The sequence below is a fragment of the Trachemys scripta genome, chromosome 6 (genome assembly GCF_013100865.1).
Source record: "Trachemys scripta elegans isolate TJP31775 chromosome 6, CAS_Tse_1.0, whole genome shotgun sequence".
Classification (NCBI taxonomy): domain Eukaryota; kingdom Metazoa; phylum Chordata; order Testudines; family Emydidae; genus Trachemys; species Trachemys scripta.
The window spans coordinates 117,609,026-117,629,998 of record NC_048303.1 but is presented as its reverse complement, the minus strand read 5'-3'; positions in this window follow the sequence as shown (position 1 = coordinate 117,629,998).

Genomic DNA, 20,973 nt, shown 5'->3' with positions numbered 1-20,973 from the left:
AAAAGATTTGAATATTGTACAAGACAGTGCCCAGATTGTCAGTTTCCACTGGACTAAGCAAACCCCTCTGCTTGCCTGGCTGTTTTTCTCCTGACTGCTTTGCCTAGAGGCTGCTCTAAACTCTGGTAAACCAGAGGTGGCCAGGAGTTTGTCAGATGAAGTATTTCCATAGAAAACTAAATGTAGTTTGTTGAAACAGACACTTTTGTGGGAAAGGGTCTGTTTTGAAGAATTTCCTGTGTTTGTTTTTTTTTAATTGAAAAAAATCTTAAGATTGTTGAAATGTCTCATTTTCATAGACTCATAGAAATGTGGAGCTGGAAGGGATCTTGAGAGGTCCTCTATTCCATCCCCCTTTGCTGAGGTAGGATAAAATATGCCTAGACCTCCCTGACAGGTGTTTGTCTAACCTGCTCTTAAAAACCTCCAAGGATGGGGATTCTACAATCTCCCCAGGCAACCTGTTCCAGTGCTTAGCTACCCTGACAGAGTTTTCATTAATATCTAGCCTAGATCTCCTTTGCATCTCCAACCTGGATACAGAACACAGTTGATCATTCTCTTTATAACAGCCCTTAACATCTTTGAAGGCTTAAGTCCCCCCTCACTCTTCTTTTCTCAAGTCTAAACATGCACTTAAAAAAAAAAAAAGTTTCCTCGGTCTTTTATCATTGTTGTTGCTTTCCTCTGCACTTTCTCTAATTTGTCCAAATCTGGATGCAATGCTCCAAATGAGGTCTCGCTGGTGCTGAGTAAAACAGGACAATTACCACCCATGTCTTACATATGATACGTCCATTAATACACCCCAGAATGACAGCTTTTCACAACTGCATCACATTAAGTCAACAGTTTGTGATCCTCAATCCGCAACCCTTTTCAGCGATACTGCTACTTATTCCCCATTTTGTAGCTGCGTATCTGAGTTTTCCTTCCTCAAGTGTAGTATTTTGCACTTGTCTTTACTGAATTTCATCTTATTGATTTTGAACAAATTCTCCAATTTGTCAAAGTCACTTTGAATTCTAGTCCTGTCCTCCAGAGTGCTTGGAACTATTCCCAGCATTGTCTCATCTGCAAGTTTTATAAGCACAGTCTCCACACTTCATTATCCAAGTCATTAATGAAAATGTTGATTAATACTGGATCCAGGACAGATCCCTCTGAGACCCCACTGGATATTTAAACCCAGTCTGACAGCAAACTGCTCTGAATATGGTCTTTCAATTAGCTATGCATCCACCTTATAGTAATTTCATCTAGACATTTCCCTAGTTTGCTTATAAGAATATCATGCTGGATTGTTCCAAAAGTCTTACTAAAGCCAAGATAAATCACATCTACTGCTACCCCCACCCACTGGGCCAGTAACCCTGTTAAAAAGAAGGAAGTTAGACTGGTTTGGCATGATTAGTTCTTGATGAATCCTTGCTGGCTATTACTTATTACCCTATATCCTCTAGGTGCTTAATTAAACTGATTGTTTAATAATTTGTTCCAGTATCTTTCCAGGTATCAGAGTTAGGCTGGCTGGTCTATAGTTCTCCAGATTATCTTTTTAAAAAGGGGAACAAAGAGTGATACTACTTTTGCGCTTCCTAACTGTCAGGGTGGTTAAGCATTGGAATAAATTGCCTAGGGAGGTTATGGAATCTCCATTATTGGGAATTTTTAAGAGCAGGTTGGACAAACACCTGTCAGGGATGGTCTAGATAATATTTAGTCCTGCCTTGAGTACAGGGGACTGGACTAGATGACCTCTGGAGGTCCCTTCCAGTTCTATGATTCTCCAGTCCTCTCTGAGATTGTGAAAGTCTGCTTTTTGAAGTCCATTGTCCTTGCTGTGATGCTCCCACTCTTTCCTTAGAAAAATGAAGCCTATCACTTTTATCGAAATCATCTTCCACTTTCAGCCATTTTGATATTTTCAACATGAAAAGTTTAGTTTTGGTTCAAAATGTATGGGGCGGGGGGTTGGTATAATTTAGGTCAACATAAAAATGCCACATTTTAGAGTTATTGAAACACATTTCAACTGAACCAGTTTTGTCCATCCCTGTCCCCATTTGCAAAGATTTAAGATGATTGCTTTTTTGTCCCACTTTGGTGTAGGAAGCTTTTTAAAATTTCAAAAATTTCCCCAGGATGGAAAATCCATTTCCGACCCTGCTCTAGTGGTAACTGGCCCTTACCACCTGAAAAAATAGCCAGAAACTTCCTCCCCACCCCTAACCTCCCTTTAAATAAGAAACTGCAAGCTAAGGTCATAGAAACTGCATTGCTGGCTTCTGTATGTTTGCTAGTGAACCCCTCATGTCGGCGTAATCCCAAAAATGGGAGGTGCAGCCTCCTGTTTCGGCACCACCAGAGCAGAGTGGATCAAGAGAGAAAAATCCAGTTCAAGACATCTTAGTATTACATGGAGTATGGAAAGTCAGACTACGAATATGCTTCTTGCAACAGGTTACCACTCAGATCCAAAAGAGTTAAAGGAAAGTATTGTCAGACACAGACAACATGCAAAATAAGAAATCTGGGTTCACTACAAAGTCAAGACCTGACATCTGAGGTCAGTGACGGATAATCACAGTGCAGACAAGCTGACCTTTTGCAAAGTACAGTCAATTCTGGCATTGGTATTTCATGGATCGTGTGCTCTTCTGTACAGCCCCTTTGAGCAGGATGTCAAATTTTACCACAGCTGCTGCATTGCGCTTCTTTCACGGTATTATTAGAAGCTCCGGAGGATCTCAGTACAGTTTACATGGATTTAAATTAAAAGAAAAAAAGAAAAGAAATACATTTCTCAAGCAGAAAGTAGAGATACCAGAGCCCTATGCATTTAGTGTATACAAGTATTTCCTGAGGCTGTACAACTAGAAGGGAAACCTGAGTTTTAAGATGTTTGTAACAGAAGCATGCCACAATGGATTATCCTTAGTCTAGGTACTTTTGCTCCCTCCACAGTATCTGAGCACCTAACAGTCAAGCTGCCTGGAGTAAGTCGGGAGCATGAGTACCAGCTTCAGAGCAGATGGTTAACAAGCAGGGCACAAACCCCAAACGGATTGTGAATTCTATACTTAGATCTCACCAACCAAGCACCCAGTGGGAACTCCTCAAGCACTATAACAGCCTTAACATGGAGTCACTCACAGTCACCTTGGGTACTCCAGTCTATCTTGCCACCCCGGCAAGCTAGCCTTTGTGGTAGATGGTCCCTTATATCGAAGGTCACAACAAAATTTTGGTTACTCCTAGTCCTAACGGACCAATCATAGAAGATTAGGGTTGGAAGAGACCTCAGGAGGTCATCTAGTCCAACCCCCTGCACAATGCAGGACCAATTCCCAACTAAATCATCCCAGCCAGGGCTTTGTCAAGCAGGGCCTTAAAAACCTCTAAGGATGGAGATTCTACCACCTCCCTAGGTAACCCATTCCAGTGCTTCACCACACTCCTAGTGAAATAGTGTTTCCTAATATCCAACCTGAGAACAGTCAAGCTCCATCCTCTTTGGAACCCCCCTTCAGGTAGTTGAAGGCTGCTATCAAATCCCCCCTCACTCTTCTCTTCTGCAGACTAAATAACCCCAGTTTCCTCATCCTCTTCTCATAAATCATGTGCCCCAGCACCCTGATCATTTGCGTTGCCCTCTACTGGACTCTCTCCAATTTGTTCACATCTTTTCTGTAGTGGGGGGCCCAAAACTGGACGCAATACTCCAGATGTGGCCTCACCAGTGCTTGGGGTGGGGAGCTCTGACTGTGCCTCAGTGGGTCACAACTGACAGTGCCAAATTCAGGACAAACTGCTGAAAAATAGGGCAGGTACCCCCCCCCCCAAAACAAGTGGTTATTCTCCCATGAGGTATACCAAACCAGCAACAAAAGTAAACTTCTGATCTACCACACTGGCTAACAAGAAGTCATAAAAGCAGTTTCCTTAGGCATTCGAGTCCTTATATTACCACCAAAAACACTAGACTTAGAGATGAGTGGTTCTTTAAAACCAATCTCCTCAAATAAAAGGTTCTTCTGATCCCAAACACCCAGATCAATATAGAACTCAGATCTTACCCAATAATCATGCTGTTGCCAATTCTTTAGAATCTAAAAATCTAAAGGATTATTTATATAAAAGAAAGAAAGGTGAGATTTAAACAAACTTTAGCAGAACAGCTTCCAAATGCTGCCAGACCCACCAAATGGAGAAGGATCCCCAGGAAACGCTCTCACATCATCTGCTCAAAGGCTTGATTAGATAACCTGGTATCAGGAGCTTTGCACCGATTCCTGGACATGATTATTTTTAAATAAAATGGACTAATCATGTGGATTTTCACCCTTAAGTATCCACCCAGGTTCCTTAAAGACTTCCTACTTAGTATCTAGTATTATGTATTGCAGCAACAGTGTTCCTTTAGAAAGAGAGGACAGTTACATCCTCTACACAAACTACATTTGTGGTTTCTTCTCTATGTAATGTGTATGGTACTGATAAATGTGAAGCGATTTCAAGAAGACTGCTTGGAATAAACAAGACTCAGTTACACCAGATTGCCAAATACGCTAGTTATCTATGCAGTTCAAGCACTGAGATGTCAAAAGCATGTCCGAGGCAGCAAATTATGACAAATGGAGGGTCATCAGACAAAACGAGAAATGGAATTAGTAAATTTCCCTCAATAGATTTCCTCCCCTCAAACCGGTTTACTTAGTTCAGAAGGCAAGGGCCGGCTCTAACTTTTTTGCCACCCCAGGCAAAAAAGAAGAGCGCCGCCCCGCCATAACACCCCCCTGCACTTCCCCCCAAGCCACGCCGCCACCCCCCCGCACCCCCCTCCAGCGCCGGGCTGGGCCGGGCCGCCCAAACCCCCGGAGCACCGGGCTGCGACGCCAAAGACCCCACGACGCTGAAACACCCCCCGCGCTGCCTGGCCGAAACAAAAAAAAAACCCAAACAAACAAAACCTCTCAAGCGCTGCCCCGCCAAACAAACAAACAAAAAAAAAAACCTACACACCACGAGCGCCCCCCGCCACCTCAACATTGGTTGCCCCTTCTAAGGTGCTGCCCCAAGCATGTGCTTGGTCTGCTGGTGCCTGGAGCCGGCCCTGTCAGAAGGGATTGCTTGCATAGAAAACCAACTGTCAGACACAGAACAGTAAAAATTTAAACTACTTGGCAAGGCTTGTGTATCATTGTAGGGCAGATTATATATAGGAGCATTAAGTAGGGCAGGGTAGATTAGCAGAGAAGCCAGTGAAAGCAGCTCTGGATTTGTTTTTGACACACTAGAACAAGAATGAGGTGGAAGGCACACATTGTGTCTAATAGCAGATGGGAGTTGCAAGCAGAGAAATACATGGGTATGACGCTATCTAGTCACTGATAATTATGCTCCTTAATATCTTGTTTGTTTTCATCCTGGTATGATAGTTGTTTAGTGCTCTTCAGTGTTTCTGCCCTTTGATGGGAGAAAGTGAGAGACCGAGAAGTAGCGATGAACTGAAAAGACCATTTTGCAATTTTAGTCATGTTTCAAAAGTGCTCAGCAGTTCCCTCAGTCTCTTCACACTGAAGTCAATGGTGAACGCTATTTTACCAGCGGCGGTTTAAACTCAAGGTAAAGCCCGTAAGATTAATAACCAGTACAGCACAGAGCCGCTCAGTGGAGAGCTTTGCAAGAGAAGTGTTTATGCAAGAGGAAAGCAGATCGAATGAGATTGTGGATTCTCAATCAAACTTTTAAAAACAAAGGAAAATATTTGTTGCCTACCTGTACAAGGGAAAAGTTGAGGTGAGATGAGGCTTCTTGTTTTAAGTGATGGGGAAAATTGTCTACCTGAGAGCCATCATCAATATAGACCACTTCTGAGCAGGAGGGTAAGGGATAGGTGATCTGGATTATCTTCTCAGTTCTGCCACAAATTTCATGGGACCTTGTGCAATACACGCAGCCTATCCTTCTGAAAAAGATGGATAATGATGCCTACTTACAGTGGATGTCATTAAAAGGTCGGCAGTTACTGGAGTGCTCCCTATGCTTATACAAGAAAATAGCAGCATCTCTGATACCACAATTTGTTAACTCTGTGTATAAGTTCACTTTTAGATGGTGACCACTTGCATCCCACTAAGATGTTGTGAAGATTAAAGCTGGGATTTTCAGAGAAGCCTAATTCATCAGTTTGCAAAGTTCTCAGAGATCCTCAAATTGAAGAAGCTATAATGATGCAAGCTACTATCTCATACAGCCCCCTCCCTGTAGTTACTGTAATTCGTGGATAAAGGCTCTGAAACAGGATGGAAATGTCTCCTAGTAATTAGAGATGCACTTGAACTAAAATCCCAGTTCCACACATCTGCGAACTTTGAAATGGTTGGAATCAGAGTCAGTATGTGGAACTGAATTTCACAGAGAATTCCTATTTCTGCCCTGGGTTATGCCAAAACCCCAGATCCAAACAGCCTTGAGATTTAGCCCCATCTCTACACAACACACAAGTCGCAGGATTCCCAGGATAGCAGGCATATTTTTACTAGCACATCTGTCTGTGACCACTGAGTATCTGGAAACGTCTTTGTTAACTGAAAGCAAACTGTAGCCCTGCTCCTTCACTGAGTTCTATTAATGGAGACATTCAAGTCAGTGGTGTATATCCTCAGCAGCTGGAGATCAGTGTAACTCCACTGCTAGGTTGATTTACATGAGACAAGAATCTAGCTCAATGGGGCTCTGGTTTAGTGGTCCTGATGAAGGACTGGGATTTATAAGAAAAATCCATAATAGATGATGGTACCAATCTAGTAAGTGTTTTGACTAGATTATGTGGCATATCCATTTTCAGAAGAGGCAGGAAATGGCATGTGCCTTTTTAGATGCATCCTTACATACAATTCAGCATCTGTACTGAACTCTTACCTGGATGAACTGGGCCTGCTAGCATGTGATTTAATTTTACTGTAGATTAAATATTGACTACCGAAGAGTGTTACTCTCTGCTGACACCTTGATGAATGATCATAGCCTGATGCTTAAATTGTTAGGTTGGCTGGTTTCTTTAAAATTACTTTGAAAGGAGTGGGGGGGGGAGAAAACACTTGCAAGGAAAATTATAATGAATGGCATATTACTGTGAACATTGCCACATTTTCTCTCCTTATGTGCTAATTTGATGTGGGAAATATGATGATTTGTGTGCTGCACTTAACTAATTTGTGTGCCTTTCAAAGCTTTTTGTTGAACAGACAGGCTGAGATTAAAAGCTATTAATCCAACATATTATAGAACAAAATAGCTGGTTCTCTCTGGGTACCTTTATACAGGACAGACACAAAATTATAGGCATTTTGTTGATAAAAAAATGTAAACATATTGGAATGAACATGCAGAGCCAGATTCTCAGCTGGTGTAAACTGGAAGTTAGTAGAACTACACTGGTTTACAGGCTAGCTTAGAATGTGGTTAGAGTTCATAGACCAACTTTTCACTGTAGCAGTGGTGACAACAAAAAGCTCTCAGGCTGCAAAAAATAGAGAAAGGTACTTTTTTAAACTGCTTCATGGAAGAATTAATCGCTTAGTTCTCACACATGTTAGATTTAAGACTAGATGTTTGCTCACTGTTTTGAGAACATACCTGCTGAATTTAGAGTGAGTAGAACATCAATATTTTCTGTAGGAAGGTTGGAGGCAAATGCCTATCATGTTAATGTAGCGCCAGGTCTAGTTACAAGACAAGATCTTGTGTCTCTGTCAATACAGTGAAAGGTGTGAAGTGCAATAGAGAAGGCAACCTGGAAAGCTAGGAATGTTTTAAAACAGGAACTTAGTTCTTCAAAAGGATCAATCCAGGAAGGTGCTGAATAACTCCTGATAGTGGTCAGCACCTGCAACTCACACTGAATCACTGGGATTGGATAGCCATCAGTACCTCCAGAAGACTCTCAGCACCTTGCAGGGTTGAGCCCTAAATGATTTTTATAGCCCAGACCCAGGTGTCATATGCATCCTTGCAACAGCTTTACAAACTACTCCTAACAGCACTTACTTATGCTCTGAAGAGCTTTGTGTGGTTCAAAAGTTGTCTCTCTCACCAACAGCTGTTGGTCCAATAAAATATATTAACTCACCCACCTTGTCTCTCTAGCACTTCATTAGTTAATTAATTAATTATTCAGGAGACTAAAACAGAAACATTTTAGCTTCATTAACTCTATTTACAGCAGATATTGCGATTGGTGATTCCAATGATCACTTCTAGGCATGATTGTATAAGTTGCACTATCCATTATGTTGGTCAGCCAGATGTGATGGATCTCCCCTGAGTAGTAGCATTAATATTTATAGTAAAGCCCAAAGGGCATAATCGGGACCTGAACATGGTAGGTGCTGTACACACACAGGGCCACACTTCCTGCTCCAACAACCAATATTTCCTTGCTTTACTATTTGATATTTTTCAAACTAAGATAACTTGGAGAGACACTAACATTAAAGAGCCTCCAAGTAATTGGGAACTGGGATTGTTTAGTCTCCAGAAGAGAAGAATGAGGGGGGATTTGATAGCAGCCTTCAACTACCTGAAGGGGGGTTCCAAAGAGGATGGAGCTCGGCTGTTCTCAGTGGTGGCAGATGACAGAACAAGGAGCAATGGTCTCAAGTTGCAGTGGGGGAGGTCCAGGTTGGATATCAGGAAAAACTATTTCACTAGGAGCGTGGTGAAACACTGGAATGCATTACCAAGGAAGGTGGTGGAGTCTCCTTCCTTGGAGGTTTTTAAGGCCCGGCTTGACAAAGCCCTGGCTGGGATGATTTAGCTGGGAATTGGTCCTGCTTTGAGCAGGGGGTTGGACTAGATGACCTCTTGAGGTCCCTTCCAACTCTGATATTCTATGATTCTAATTATATGTTTGGGCTCTCCCTGCCTCTCTGCAACCCAGAGAGACACCATTGCCCATAGCACGTATTTTGTACATCAGTGTTGGTGATGTTAAACGTATGGACAGCAATCCATAGACATGCCAATTCATTTGTTTTCCAGTTTGAGAGCTATGCAGTTTTTAGGTCACTGCCAACTGCTTTCTGTGAAATAAGTAGGGCCGAGAATCCCCCTCCCACAGAAGAAAAAAAAAAAAAAAAAACCACACACCTCACAAGAAGGTGCTATGAGGGCTGCAGAACATCACAATATTCTCATGTTGCTCTGGTCAGAATCAAAAGCAAACTATATTCACTGTTGTTGGGGTTTTTTATTTATTTTCTTTTAACCACTTTAGTGCAGGATTTCAATGCTGTCCCACTGCTGCTTGCTCATCCATATGCTGTGAGCAGGAGTGTAACATGCCAAATGGATCTCCATGAAAAACCATGAAATATTTAATGACTACAGAATGGAATATTTAGTAATTCACCCTTTTCTTTTCACTGCTTTGGCATGTAGTCAATGCATAAAATACCAGAGATACTCTAATAATAGTATTTACCAAGAGGGGTGCGTTGTTCGGCTAGAGGCCCAGCCTTATCAGCCATTTGAGGGCCTCTTACCTTGTCCAAACTTCAACTTGATTACAGGTCATAGTTAGGTTCCACCGATACTATAAATTGAAACAATGATCTTGTCAGGCCATGGTCTGCTGATAGTTGTCATTTTAGATTAATCATAGAAGATTAGAGTTGGAAGAGACCTCAGGAAGTCATCTAGTCCAACCCCCTGCTCAAAACAGAACCAACCCCAACTAAATCATCCTAGCCAGGGCTTTGTCAAGCCAGGCTTTAAAAACCTCTACCTCCCTAGGGAACCCATTCCAGTGCTTCACCACACTGACTTGTTTGTCATCTTGGATGATTCAATGAAAATATGAGACTGGATTCAGCACTCAGTTACACTGATGTAAATCTGGAGTAACTTTGATGTTAGTGGAATATCTTTGCATTTGCACCAGTGTCAGGGTCAGCTCTAACTTTTTTGCTGCCCCAGGCAAAAAAAGAAGAGAGCCGCCCTGCCGTAACACCCCCCCCCCGCCCTCCCCGAGTGCCGGGCCAGCCAAACCCCCACAGCGCCGCACCAGGCCAGCCAAACCCCCGCAGCACTGCGCTGCTGAAGCCCCCGCCCACTCCAAAACACCACCGTGCTGCCTGGCCAAAACAAAACAAAAAAATAAACTCTTGAACACCCGCCACCCCAAGATTGGCCGCCCCTTCTGAGGTGCCGCCCCAAGCACGTGCTTGGTCAGCTGGTGCCTGGAGCCAGCCCTGACCAGTGTGAAAGAGCTCAGAATCTGGCTCTTAATGGCTCAGTCAGCATTCTCACCAGCAGAAAGAAAGGTGAGACTCCCAACTGTATACTGAAATCAGGCTAGTGCTGATGGGTTATGATATGGACAGCACGCTATATCTATCACTTTGCAGCACTTCTCGAATGCAGATAAGCAGTCGACTTTGTAAAGCCTACAAGATCATTTTGACCAAATTCCCATGTAAAGGAAAGATTGCAGCTAAAAAGCGATTTATTCTTGTTTTAATTACTTGTGCAAATCCATTGGGTTTTTATTGTCTTTTTTTGAAAAAAAAAAAAAAAAAAAAATCAGTTTCCCAAAGACATCCAACTTGAAATGCATAAATAGTCTTAGTAATAAAATAGACTTACAAGAAATAAATAATGGTTGGTAGGATTTATTCCATCAGAAGAGTGGAAAATGGTGAAAAAATTGCCTGGGCCAGATTGTATCTTGAGTCACAGCTCTGAATAAGGGAGGTGTATAACATGTAGCCCCAGGAAGCAAGGTGACTCAGACATTCCTTTCAGGCATTATTCATTCCTCAACTATGGTCCAATGAGGTCATAGTTTGCTGCTGGCCTATATCATCAGCAAATCACGACCCTTGGTGGCCAGCACATTTGAGGGAACACAGCCAAGGTCCCAGCCACTTCCCTCCCCTCTCCACATAGTTCTCACCCAGGGAGCAAGGGAGAGTAGCATTCCTGTTCAATCTTCTGCATTTGGACCTAAAGCCAGGGAAGCTCACACAGGTGTTTGACAGGTAAAAACCTTGAAACCCCCCCCCCCCCCCCTGATTCCATAAAAGTGTCACAATATTTTCATCTCTCTGTGGGAGTGAAATGAGCTGCTTGCTCACAGATCCTGAATTTATTGGAGAAAACCAATGTAGTTTCTGGGTCCAGTATATTCAAGGATATTTTTATACCTAGGGGAGGATGAAATGTGTCTTCAAGTCCCATAATCCATATTCTGGAGAGAAGGAAGAGTGATGTAAACAATGTTAAGATCAGAGAACTAGAGGGAAAGAATGCTCTTATGGTTAATTCATGGAACTTGGAGTGAGGGGATCTGGGTTCTCTCACATCTGCCACACACTGCCGGTATGAGCTTGGATAAACCATGCCTTGTCTCAGTTATCTCCATTTCACAGATCAGAAAATAAAATTTGCCCACCTCAGAGATATTTCAAGGCTAAATTAATGCTTGTAAAATGACTTGAGATTCTTGGATAGACACTGTAGAAGCGCATATTATTCTGACAGGTTGGCTTCATAGCCTAAGGGCTTGATTTTTTTAATTTGTTTTTGCTGAGCAATTGCATACCATATTGCCTTCAACTGAAGTTATGAATGCTCAGCCACTCTAATAATCCATCCCTAAATGCCCATCTTCTAACACTCTCTGCCTGGAAATATGTAGAATCAGGCCCAGGCTAGTTAAGAAATTCAAATGACACTGTAAATAAATGATGTGTCTTTTTAAAATGGCCCAGTTCCTAAAAGCTATGTCAGATCACAGTGAATGTTTGAAAATTGAAAGTATTCACCCAAAAGTGCTTTTGGCTAAACTGTTCGTGATATTTGAATAATCAGGTCAGTCATGTTCTCTAACTAAGAAATCCAAATTGTGACTGAGATCAATGTATAATTCATTTAGATGTGAATGATAAGAAAATAAGAACACAGACTTGCTCTGTTGGATCAGACCCATGATCCCTCTAGTCCTGTATCCTGCTCTCTCTCAGCAGCCAGCACCAGATGCTTCCAGGAAGATGCAAAAAACCTCCTAATCCCTAGGGGTTAGAGATTAGCTTAAACTCTGAAGCATGAGATTTAATATCACTTTCAGAATTGGTTAACATTAACTCTTATAACTGGATATTCCAGTTAACCATATAAAAGCCCAATCCCTTTTTGAATCTTGCTAAATTACTGGCCTCAGTGGCATGCCACAGCAGTGAGTTCCACAGTGTAATTACAAAGGGAAAACAGAAGCTCCACTCTACCTTCTCTAGACACCATCATCATCATCACTTTTCTACAGTAAAACAATCCTTGTCTGAGAGTTTCCCATGCCCCTAACTTGGCTGGTCACCCTTCTCTGAACTCCCTCTAATTCTGCAATATGTTGTTTGACACAAAGTGGCCAACACAGCGCAGTCCTCTAGATGAGACCTCACCGTTGATTTATAGAAGGACACAATATTTTCTGTTTTAGTATCTGTCCCGTTCCTTCTGCATCTTGTTTGGTTTTGTGACCTCGGCTGCACACTGAGCTAAGGCTTCTATTGACGGTCCCCAGCGATGCCCAGGCCCCTTTGCTGAGTTGATGCAGTTAATTCACAACACGATCCTGCTCCAAACTAGCAGCTGCAATAATGTAGGCAGCAGCAAATAGGGCCCTTCTCCGCCTGCACCATAAGTAGCGTTCTGCTTACCTGCTCAATTACAGTATTTGGATTATGTAATGCACATTTCGTATTGGTGCTATGATTAAAGTCTTATTATTGCTGTTACAGAGCTCGATTTGTGCATTGGACGTAGATGACATGAGGCATTATTCGCCCCTCTTGCACAAAGCCCGATTACATAGCAGGAGTTAGGAGGATGAAATTGACAACTCTCCAACCCACAGGACAGGTCACAGGTCTGCAGTGCAAACCATTGGTAGTTGCCACTCCCACCTGTTTGCTAGGGTAGTATACTTTTGATGAAGCCTATGGCAGTAGAATTGCTTGTGCTATCTGTCAGTTATGGCAGGCTTGCCTTAAGATCAGTCTGTGGTCATTCCCATTTTTATATTTCCTAATTCAAGGCCAACATTTCCGCCCCAACCTGTTCAGCTTTGAGGATTTCATTTTATAACTGTGACCTTACCATTAGCTCACAGGTATTTTGTTGCAACCCATGAAGAAACTCAGTTAAACTAGCTGAATAACTCCACTGGTATTTACTTAAAATATCATACTCTAATTCCCCAATCTTGCCATTCAGATTTGCTTATACAGTACCGCACAAACTCTTTATCAATATTTAACTTACAGTGGTGTCTTCCTTATTTACATAAATTCTCCATGTACTTCAGAAGGGTAAATGCATTAGCATTAGGCTACTCATGAAAAAATAATATACTGCCAGAGACTTGCCTTTGCGTGGAATTTCACTGACAAGGAGTCATATTCTGCTCTCAGCAGTGCCGGTGCAAATCTGAAGGAACTCCTTTATTGGAGTGATCCTGGACTTACACCATTGCAATGGAGATCAGAATCTGGCCCCATGCATACATTTGCTCTCACGCCTGTAATCTGACACTCGTTACTGTATACCACGTTCATCCAAATAGAAGGAACCTCTCGATAACTGTCAAGAGGAACTGGCTGGCTTTAAGTAGAGAGCAAAAGTTTTGCCGCTGTGTGTGTGTTCATTCTCAGGACCCTTCTGAGCCTTCAGTCACAGATGGCTGATGATGCAACCTTGCTATAGGTTGCTGTAGATCACGTGGCTGGTACCTATCTACTGCACTCTGATGTTCTTCTTATTCCTCTCTGTCATTACTGGCTTTGTGATTCAGTGTTATTTAATGCTAGGCTCCATACATTGCCCCCCAGACCACCCGTATATGCAAAACAAAAAAAATATCAAGGGCCAAATAATCACGCTGAGTCCTGCTTACATACAAGTAGTATCATTCACGTCAACGGGGATTTGTCACTTAGGCCTGAGTCCTGTAAATGCTTGTGCATGTGAGTTACTTTATGTACCTGAGTAGTTCTATTGAATTTACTCAGGTGAGCAGAGCACACGCAGAAGTGTTTGCCGCCTCATGATCCTTAACGCTACGCTGCATGAATGAAGATGGCAAAAATCCAGTGTTAAAAGGTAAAACACTGGACTTGGCCTTTATTTCCCGAATTTAACCTCCCCTCCAGTTTTATTTCAGGATGTAAATTCCAATCGTACGGCAGAAAAAAATTCATCACAGTATAAAATTAGAGTAAAATGTAGAGCAAAAGAGGCATTCAACTGTCATCTTGAAATGTCGCGCTCTCTCTCTCTACGCCCTAGCCTATTGCTCTTAATTTCTCCCTTTTTCTCTGCCATTACTTATTTAGCTCAGTAACTATATTATTTAACTGAGTAAAATGTTGCGGGATCCAGCTTGTATGATAAATGCTATATAAAATAAACTTATAGTTTGCTCCATTTCCCCCTGCAATGAAAGAGGTTTCCTTTTCTGTTGGCACATATAATTTTGCCGTGTTTCCAAGGTCGCTCATGGTTCCTTTAGAGCCTAAAGTACTGACCTTGACAGTAATTCAGTGTTTTTCTTATGGAGGGAAATGTTCCACTTTCTTTAAGCTGTTCCCAAATATTGGACACCAAACCCTATTTCTATTAATTAAATGCCTCAGGATTAAGGGTTTACTCCCAGGTCTCTGTATGATATTGGGAGCAATTTTGCTGGAATGCATCACCCTCTAAGTCTGATCCAACCCTGAATGAACAGGGGTCTTTCCATTTGCTTCCAAAGGAGTCAGACCAGGCTCCAAAATACTTTTAGTGACAGTTATAAACATGGACACAATGAAGAAAAACTTAACAATTAATGTCCCTGTGATGTCCACCCCCCATGGAGCTGGAAGGGGTTAAGGTGGCCAAGCTGGCCAATTTAGCCAGTAAGGTGCACCTGGAGGAGGAGCCAGGTAGTTGGGAACTGATTGATTGGGAATAGCTGTGCTGGAACAAGCAGGGCCTGTATCAAACCAGTTAGCGGCTGCAGCTGGGAAAAGGCAGTCAAAGCTCATCTCTGGGAAGTGGGATCTGTGTTTGGAGGCTACAGCCATTCCCTGAGTGAAGGGAGTGGGTAGGTTAGCAAACCCAGAATGGGGGGAAGCCAGATAGGAAGAAAGCTAGGGAAACAACAGCAAGGGGTAGGATGATACAGAGACCTTGGTTGCTTGTTATAGGGTCCCTGAACTGAAACCCAGTGTACAGAGTGGGTCTGAGTTCCCTACCAGCCTCTGGGAAGTGGCAAGGGTGTTGGAGACACCAGCCAGACAAATTCCCTGGAAGGGGAGGACCCTTGTGGCTTGGCCTCCCATGCGCCTCGTTCCTGGGAACCATGGTAATCCTGCTGGTGTTCCCTGGGGTTTTCAGAACCCCCAACAGGGGAAACTTAACTATTTCACTCCAGGCAACATAAGGAATAAATCAACAGTAACACAGCATTTCTGTCTGATAAGATTAATGCAAGTAAGTGTGCTCTAAAACTACAGTTTATTATATTTAAGCACTATAGTAGCTTGACGACTCACTGGTGTCACGCCTCCTGCTGGTCATCCAGGAATTAACTCCATTCCAGCCTCCGGAGTGCCTCCTGCTGGCCAGTGTCTTGCCTGGCTCAGGCCTGGTGTCCCTCCAGACCCCAGTGCCCCCTTTCCTTGGGGTTCTGCCCACAGCAGTACCTCCACACTCCCCTCCAAGGGGAACCCCCAATCCCTATACCCACCTTGCCTCAGTGGCTTCTGCCAGTTATCATCTAGCCCCCTTTCTCTGGGGCAAACCACAATCTGTAATGGCCACTCATCACTGGCAAGGGGTTTGAACCAGCTGCCTCTGCCTATCCCCAGGCTGCACCTCAAGGCCTCAGTCTGGGACTTGCCAGGCCAGAGCTCCCCAACACTGCTCTACTCCAGACACACTGCTCCCAGACAGCTAGCCCTTCCCATGCCAAGGCTGGAGTAAGACTATTTCTGCCTTCTACCCCTGCAGCTCTTTTATAAGGCCCAGCCTGGCCCTGATTGGCTGCCTCCCAGCCTTTTCCTATTGGCTCTCAGCCCCAGCCCTCTCCCAGGGCTGGCTTTTAACCCTTTCAGGGCCAGAACAGGGTAACTGCCCCGCTACAAGCCCACACAGACATAAGCAATAGGTTTAGAACATCCCAGATATTTACCTAACATCTGGAATGGTATTGAGTAATTAACAGCAGGTTCACAGTGGCCAGTTGCTCACCCACTGGGGAGAAAGGGTATCAGGAAAAACATCTCTTAAGATGGCTTCAGAGGACCGCTCCAAAGTACACTCTATTAGCTAATCTTTTATAACCAACTTCTACAAAACACATAGGTCATAATGACCCATACTGTATCATCACTTTTCCGAACTTTGTGAGCATTTCCACTGATTTCATTGGGCTACTTGCGTGAGTGAAACTAAACATGTGCAGGTTGGGACCTAAGTTTGCTGTATAGTGTGTGGTTTTGTGTTGTTGCTTTTATCAGCCCTAAAATCTCAATCCCGGATTATCCAAAGGCATGGACGTTCAAGTGATAAGTTTCAGAGTAGCAGCTGTGTTAGTCTGTATCCGCAAAAAGAACAGGAGTACTTGTGGCACCTTAGAGACTAACAAATTTATTTGAGCATAAGCTTTCGTGGGCTACAGACCACTTCATCGGACGCATAGAATGGAACATATAGTGAGGATATATATATATATATATATACATACAGAGAACATGAAAAGGTGGGAGTTGCCCAACCAACTCTAAGAGGCTAATTAATTAAGATGAACTGTTGTCAGCAGAAGAAAAAAATATTTTCTGGTGATAATCAAGATAGCCTATTTAAGACAGTTTGACAAGAAGCTGTGAAGATACTTGACATGGGGGAAATAGACTCAATGTTTGTAAAAAGCAACAGAGGGTCCTGTGGCACCTTTGAGACTAACAGAAGTACTGGGAGCATAAGCTTTCGTGGGTAAGAACTTCACTTCTTCAGATGCAAGTAATGGAAATCTCCAGAGGCAGGTATATATCAGTGTGGAGATAACGAGGTTAGTTCAATCAGGGAGGGTGAGGTGCTCTGCTAGCAGTTGAGGTGAGAACACCAAGGGAGGAGAAACTGTTTCTGTAGTTGGATAGCCATTCACAGTCTTTGTTTAATCTTGATCTGATGGTGTCAAATTTGCAATGTTTGTAATGGCTCAGCCATTCCCAGTCTCTATTTAAACCGAATTTGATAGTATCTGGTTTGCATATCAATTCAAGTTCAGCAGTTTCTCATTGGAATCTGTTTTTGAAGCTTTTCTGTTGCAAAATTGCCACCTTTAAATCTGTTACTGAATGGCCAGAGAGGCTGAAGTGTTCTCCTCCTGGTTTTTGAATGTTATGATTCCTGATGTCAGATCTGGGTCCATTTATTCTTTTGCGTAGAGACTGTCCGGTTTGGACAAGTGATAGTAAACCCTTATCAATTTGCCTCTAACTGGAAATATACACAAGTAACAGTGAGAACAATTTAGGATTGTAAATAATAAATATACAGAGCTAGATCTTCGACACCCATTTAAAAAAGAAAAAAAACTGTGGGAGGGCACTGGGAAGAGGAAGGATACAGACACTTATCTGAGCATCTGCTTGTAAAGATTTCCTCCATATTTTTTCTGTTGGGGAGAAGTATTCCCTTTCCTTTCGCCTCTCCTTCCTCCCCCAAGCAGGATGGACAGGGGACTCAAACCTTAGAATCTATGTCTGTAGGGTTTCCACACCTCTGTGACCCCACTGGCATTGTGTGGCCACAGGGGGGTTGTGCTTTCAGGGCTTCGCTCCTTCATTGTTGCAGCTAGTCCCCCCGCCCCCAGGCTGGCTCTGCAGTGTGGAAGGGGTCCGAAAGAGAGGAAGAAGGTGTAGTGGTTAGGGCACTAATCTAGAGCATAGGACAATGGGATTCAAGTCCCTGCTCTGCCATAGACTTCTGTGTGAGTACTTCCTTGATGCCTCAGTTCTCCATTTGTAAAACTGGGACGTAGCTCTTAGATACACTTTTTCTCAGTAGCTCTGAAAGATCAGCATCATTTTACAGATAGGGAAACTGAGGCACCGGGAAGCTATTTCCTTACCTCACAGGTATGTTGTGAAGCTAAATACCTTAAAAATTGTGAGGTTCGCAGATACTATGGTAATGAGCCATGTAGGTTCCATAGATACATTCTGCTGATGCCTTGTGGGGTTGCTGGAAGGAGACTGCACATGGGAACCAGGGGATGAACAGATCTCAGATCCTGAGCATGCCCTCCATGCTGTCTGAGGAAATGGTGAGAGAGAGGGGCAATGCTTTCCCTCATCTGTGCATGGGGACTCCCCTCTGTGTAGATCTGGGGGGCCCAGTCTGGCCTCTAAAATTCTTAATTCATAATGCAAGTATGCAAAATGTAAGGATGGAACAGTACTGGTTTTTTTTCCCCTCCCATTATTTCAGATCAAAGGCACAGAAGTCATAAGGTATTATATTAATTACCCCACTTTTGTTCAAATGAATTTTCTAAGAAATGGGGAATTGTACATGTGTAGCGAGGTCAAGACCCACTGGCACAGCACCTCCTACTGGTCATCTGGGAATTAGCTCTTGTCCAACTCCAGAGCACCTCCTTATGGCCAGTGTCTCGCCTGCCTTAGGCTCCCAGACCCCGGTGCCCTTTACCTCAGGGTTCTGCTCTGGAGTACCCCCACACTCTGGGTCTCCTCTCCCAAGGGAACCCACAACCCTCTATCCCCACCTCACCTCAGGGGCTACTGCCAGTCATCATCTAGCCCCCTTTCCCTGGGGCAGACTGCAATCAATAATGGCCACTCATCATTGGCAAGGGGGTAGGACCTGCTGCTTTTGCCTATTCCCAGACTGCCCCTCTACAGCCCAGTACCTTTTGGGCCTTTAACAAGGCCTGTAGCCTGGGGTTTTACCAGGCTGGAGCTCCCCAGCTCCCTTTCCCTATTCCCCAGCACTGCTCTGCTTCAGGTACCTTCCTCTCAGGGAACTAACCCTTCCCACTCCAGGGCTAGGGTGAGACTCCCCCTGCTCCTGGCCCGCTGGGCCCTGATTGGGTGTGGCCCCAGGTGTAGCTGCTTCCCCAGCCAGCCTAGCTTGGCTGCTTTTAACCCCTGTTCCACAGGAGGGGGGCAGCCACCCCACTACAACGTGTAATTCTACTTTTCCAGGGTAGGGATTTCAGACCAGTTATTATTACAGTTTGACGCATGCTGTACCTGTGTTTCCTGCCATAGCAAAGAAAATAGCATGTATAGCTTTGTAATTAGGTAGATAATATCTAAAATGAAAATCAATTAGGTCCTAATCTTGCTTCCCTTGAAGCCAATGGCAAAATTATCATGGACTTCGGTGGGGCCAGATTCTCTGCAAAATATGGATTATTAGAAAAGACTAATAAACTATGCCTTGTCAGACTTATTGAGAAGGCGACAGATAGATATAAATCTCTGTTGGTGCTATACCGTCCTTTCAGAGTCAGAGAAAGCATTTTGCACTGTTAATTTTAATTAATACTTGAGAAAATTGGATTTAATGGAAAGTTCCTAAAATAGATGAAGACTTATTTATGTAAGAGAGCATGACTCGTTGAGATAAATAAAAATTCAGGCTTCTGGATTATTATATTGCTGTTTCTCTGAAATCACACTTGTGAACAATTTTATTCTCGTACTTCTATCATGTTATATTGAAATATGATGGTGTATATCTGCACAGGATCTCTCTCTCCTCCTATAAAATTCACTGGACAAAATCTGGAAGAAAAAAATTATTCCTGCTGAATGTTACTGGAGTTATTGTGCTGAATGTTGGATTCCTCTCAACATCCTAGGATGATGAGTAAGCTGTATTGCTTAAATTATATGTGCCTTTTTTCCTCGCCAAATCTGGCATTCTACAGAGTAGACATGTTACATAACTGGCCCTTTTTCTTTTATTTTTGAAATGTACTTTTTGCGCACCTATGTATTTTATTCAATGGATAATTGTATCTATTTTGTCAAATGATGGACTAGTATTCCCATGTAGTGCATTTGTATCCATTTAATTATTTGAGATTTTTATAAACTTATCTGTCATGGCAGATTTTTTTTAATTATCTGGAAGTGTAATGATAAACTGAACTAATGTCAAGAGATCCCTGCAGTCCTGATATGATCATACAAGTAAGGTGAAGATGATGGAATTATTAGTAGTCAAAATGAAGCAGAACCAATATGAAATCCATAAAATCAAAAGCCCAGAAGTTAAGGAAGAAGCCAGTATTCCACAAGAGTAAGTGGTTGTACACAGAGAGCCAGATTACTTTTATTTATGTGGAATAGTATCCTACTCTACGTGTCCCATTGAAATCAATGCAGCTATTTTTGGAGTAAGGTGTTACCCAAAATTAGTAAGTGTATCAGAATCTGGCCCATCACAGCCAAACTTCATAGTGGAAGGTTCATCCATGGTTTTGCCATGAGTCCCGTGAATGGGGAAGCATATTATAAGGAATATTGTCATTAATTAGGAAGGACAGGCCCTGCCTGGTGCCTGGAAGCGGGGGAGCAAGGGTACTGGCAGATGAATCCTCTGCTTCGGGAATCTTGCCAAAACAGTATTTCACCACACAGGGTTGTGGGCTTCATTTGCTGTTGCTCCATGACAAAGCAGCATGCCTATATGGATAGCCGATAGCATGTGCTGATCACTGTGGCATACAACTGGCTGGAGAGCATCATATGGCCCTTATCAGAGCACAGTGAGTAGGCCAGCATGGTAGCTGCTTGTCTGGGGAAGGGTTGGGGTAAAGAGGCCGCCATCCCTTGTGCATTTAACTCAGGAGAGAGAGGGATCTGATACTTCTGAAGTGCTTTGAAG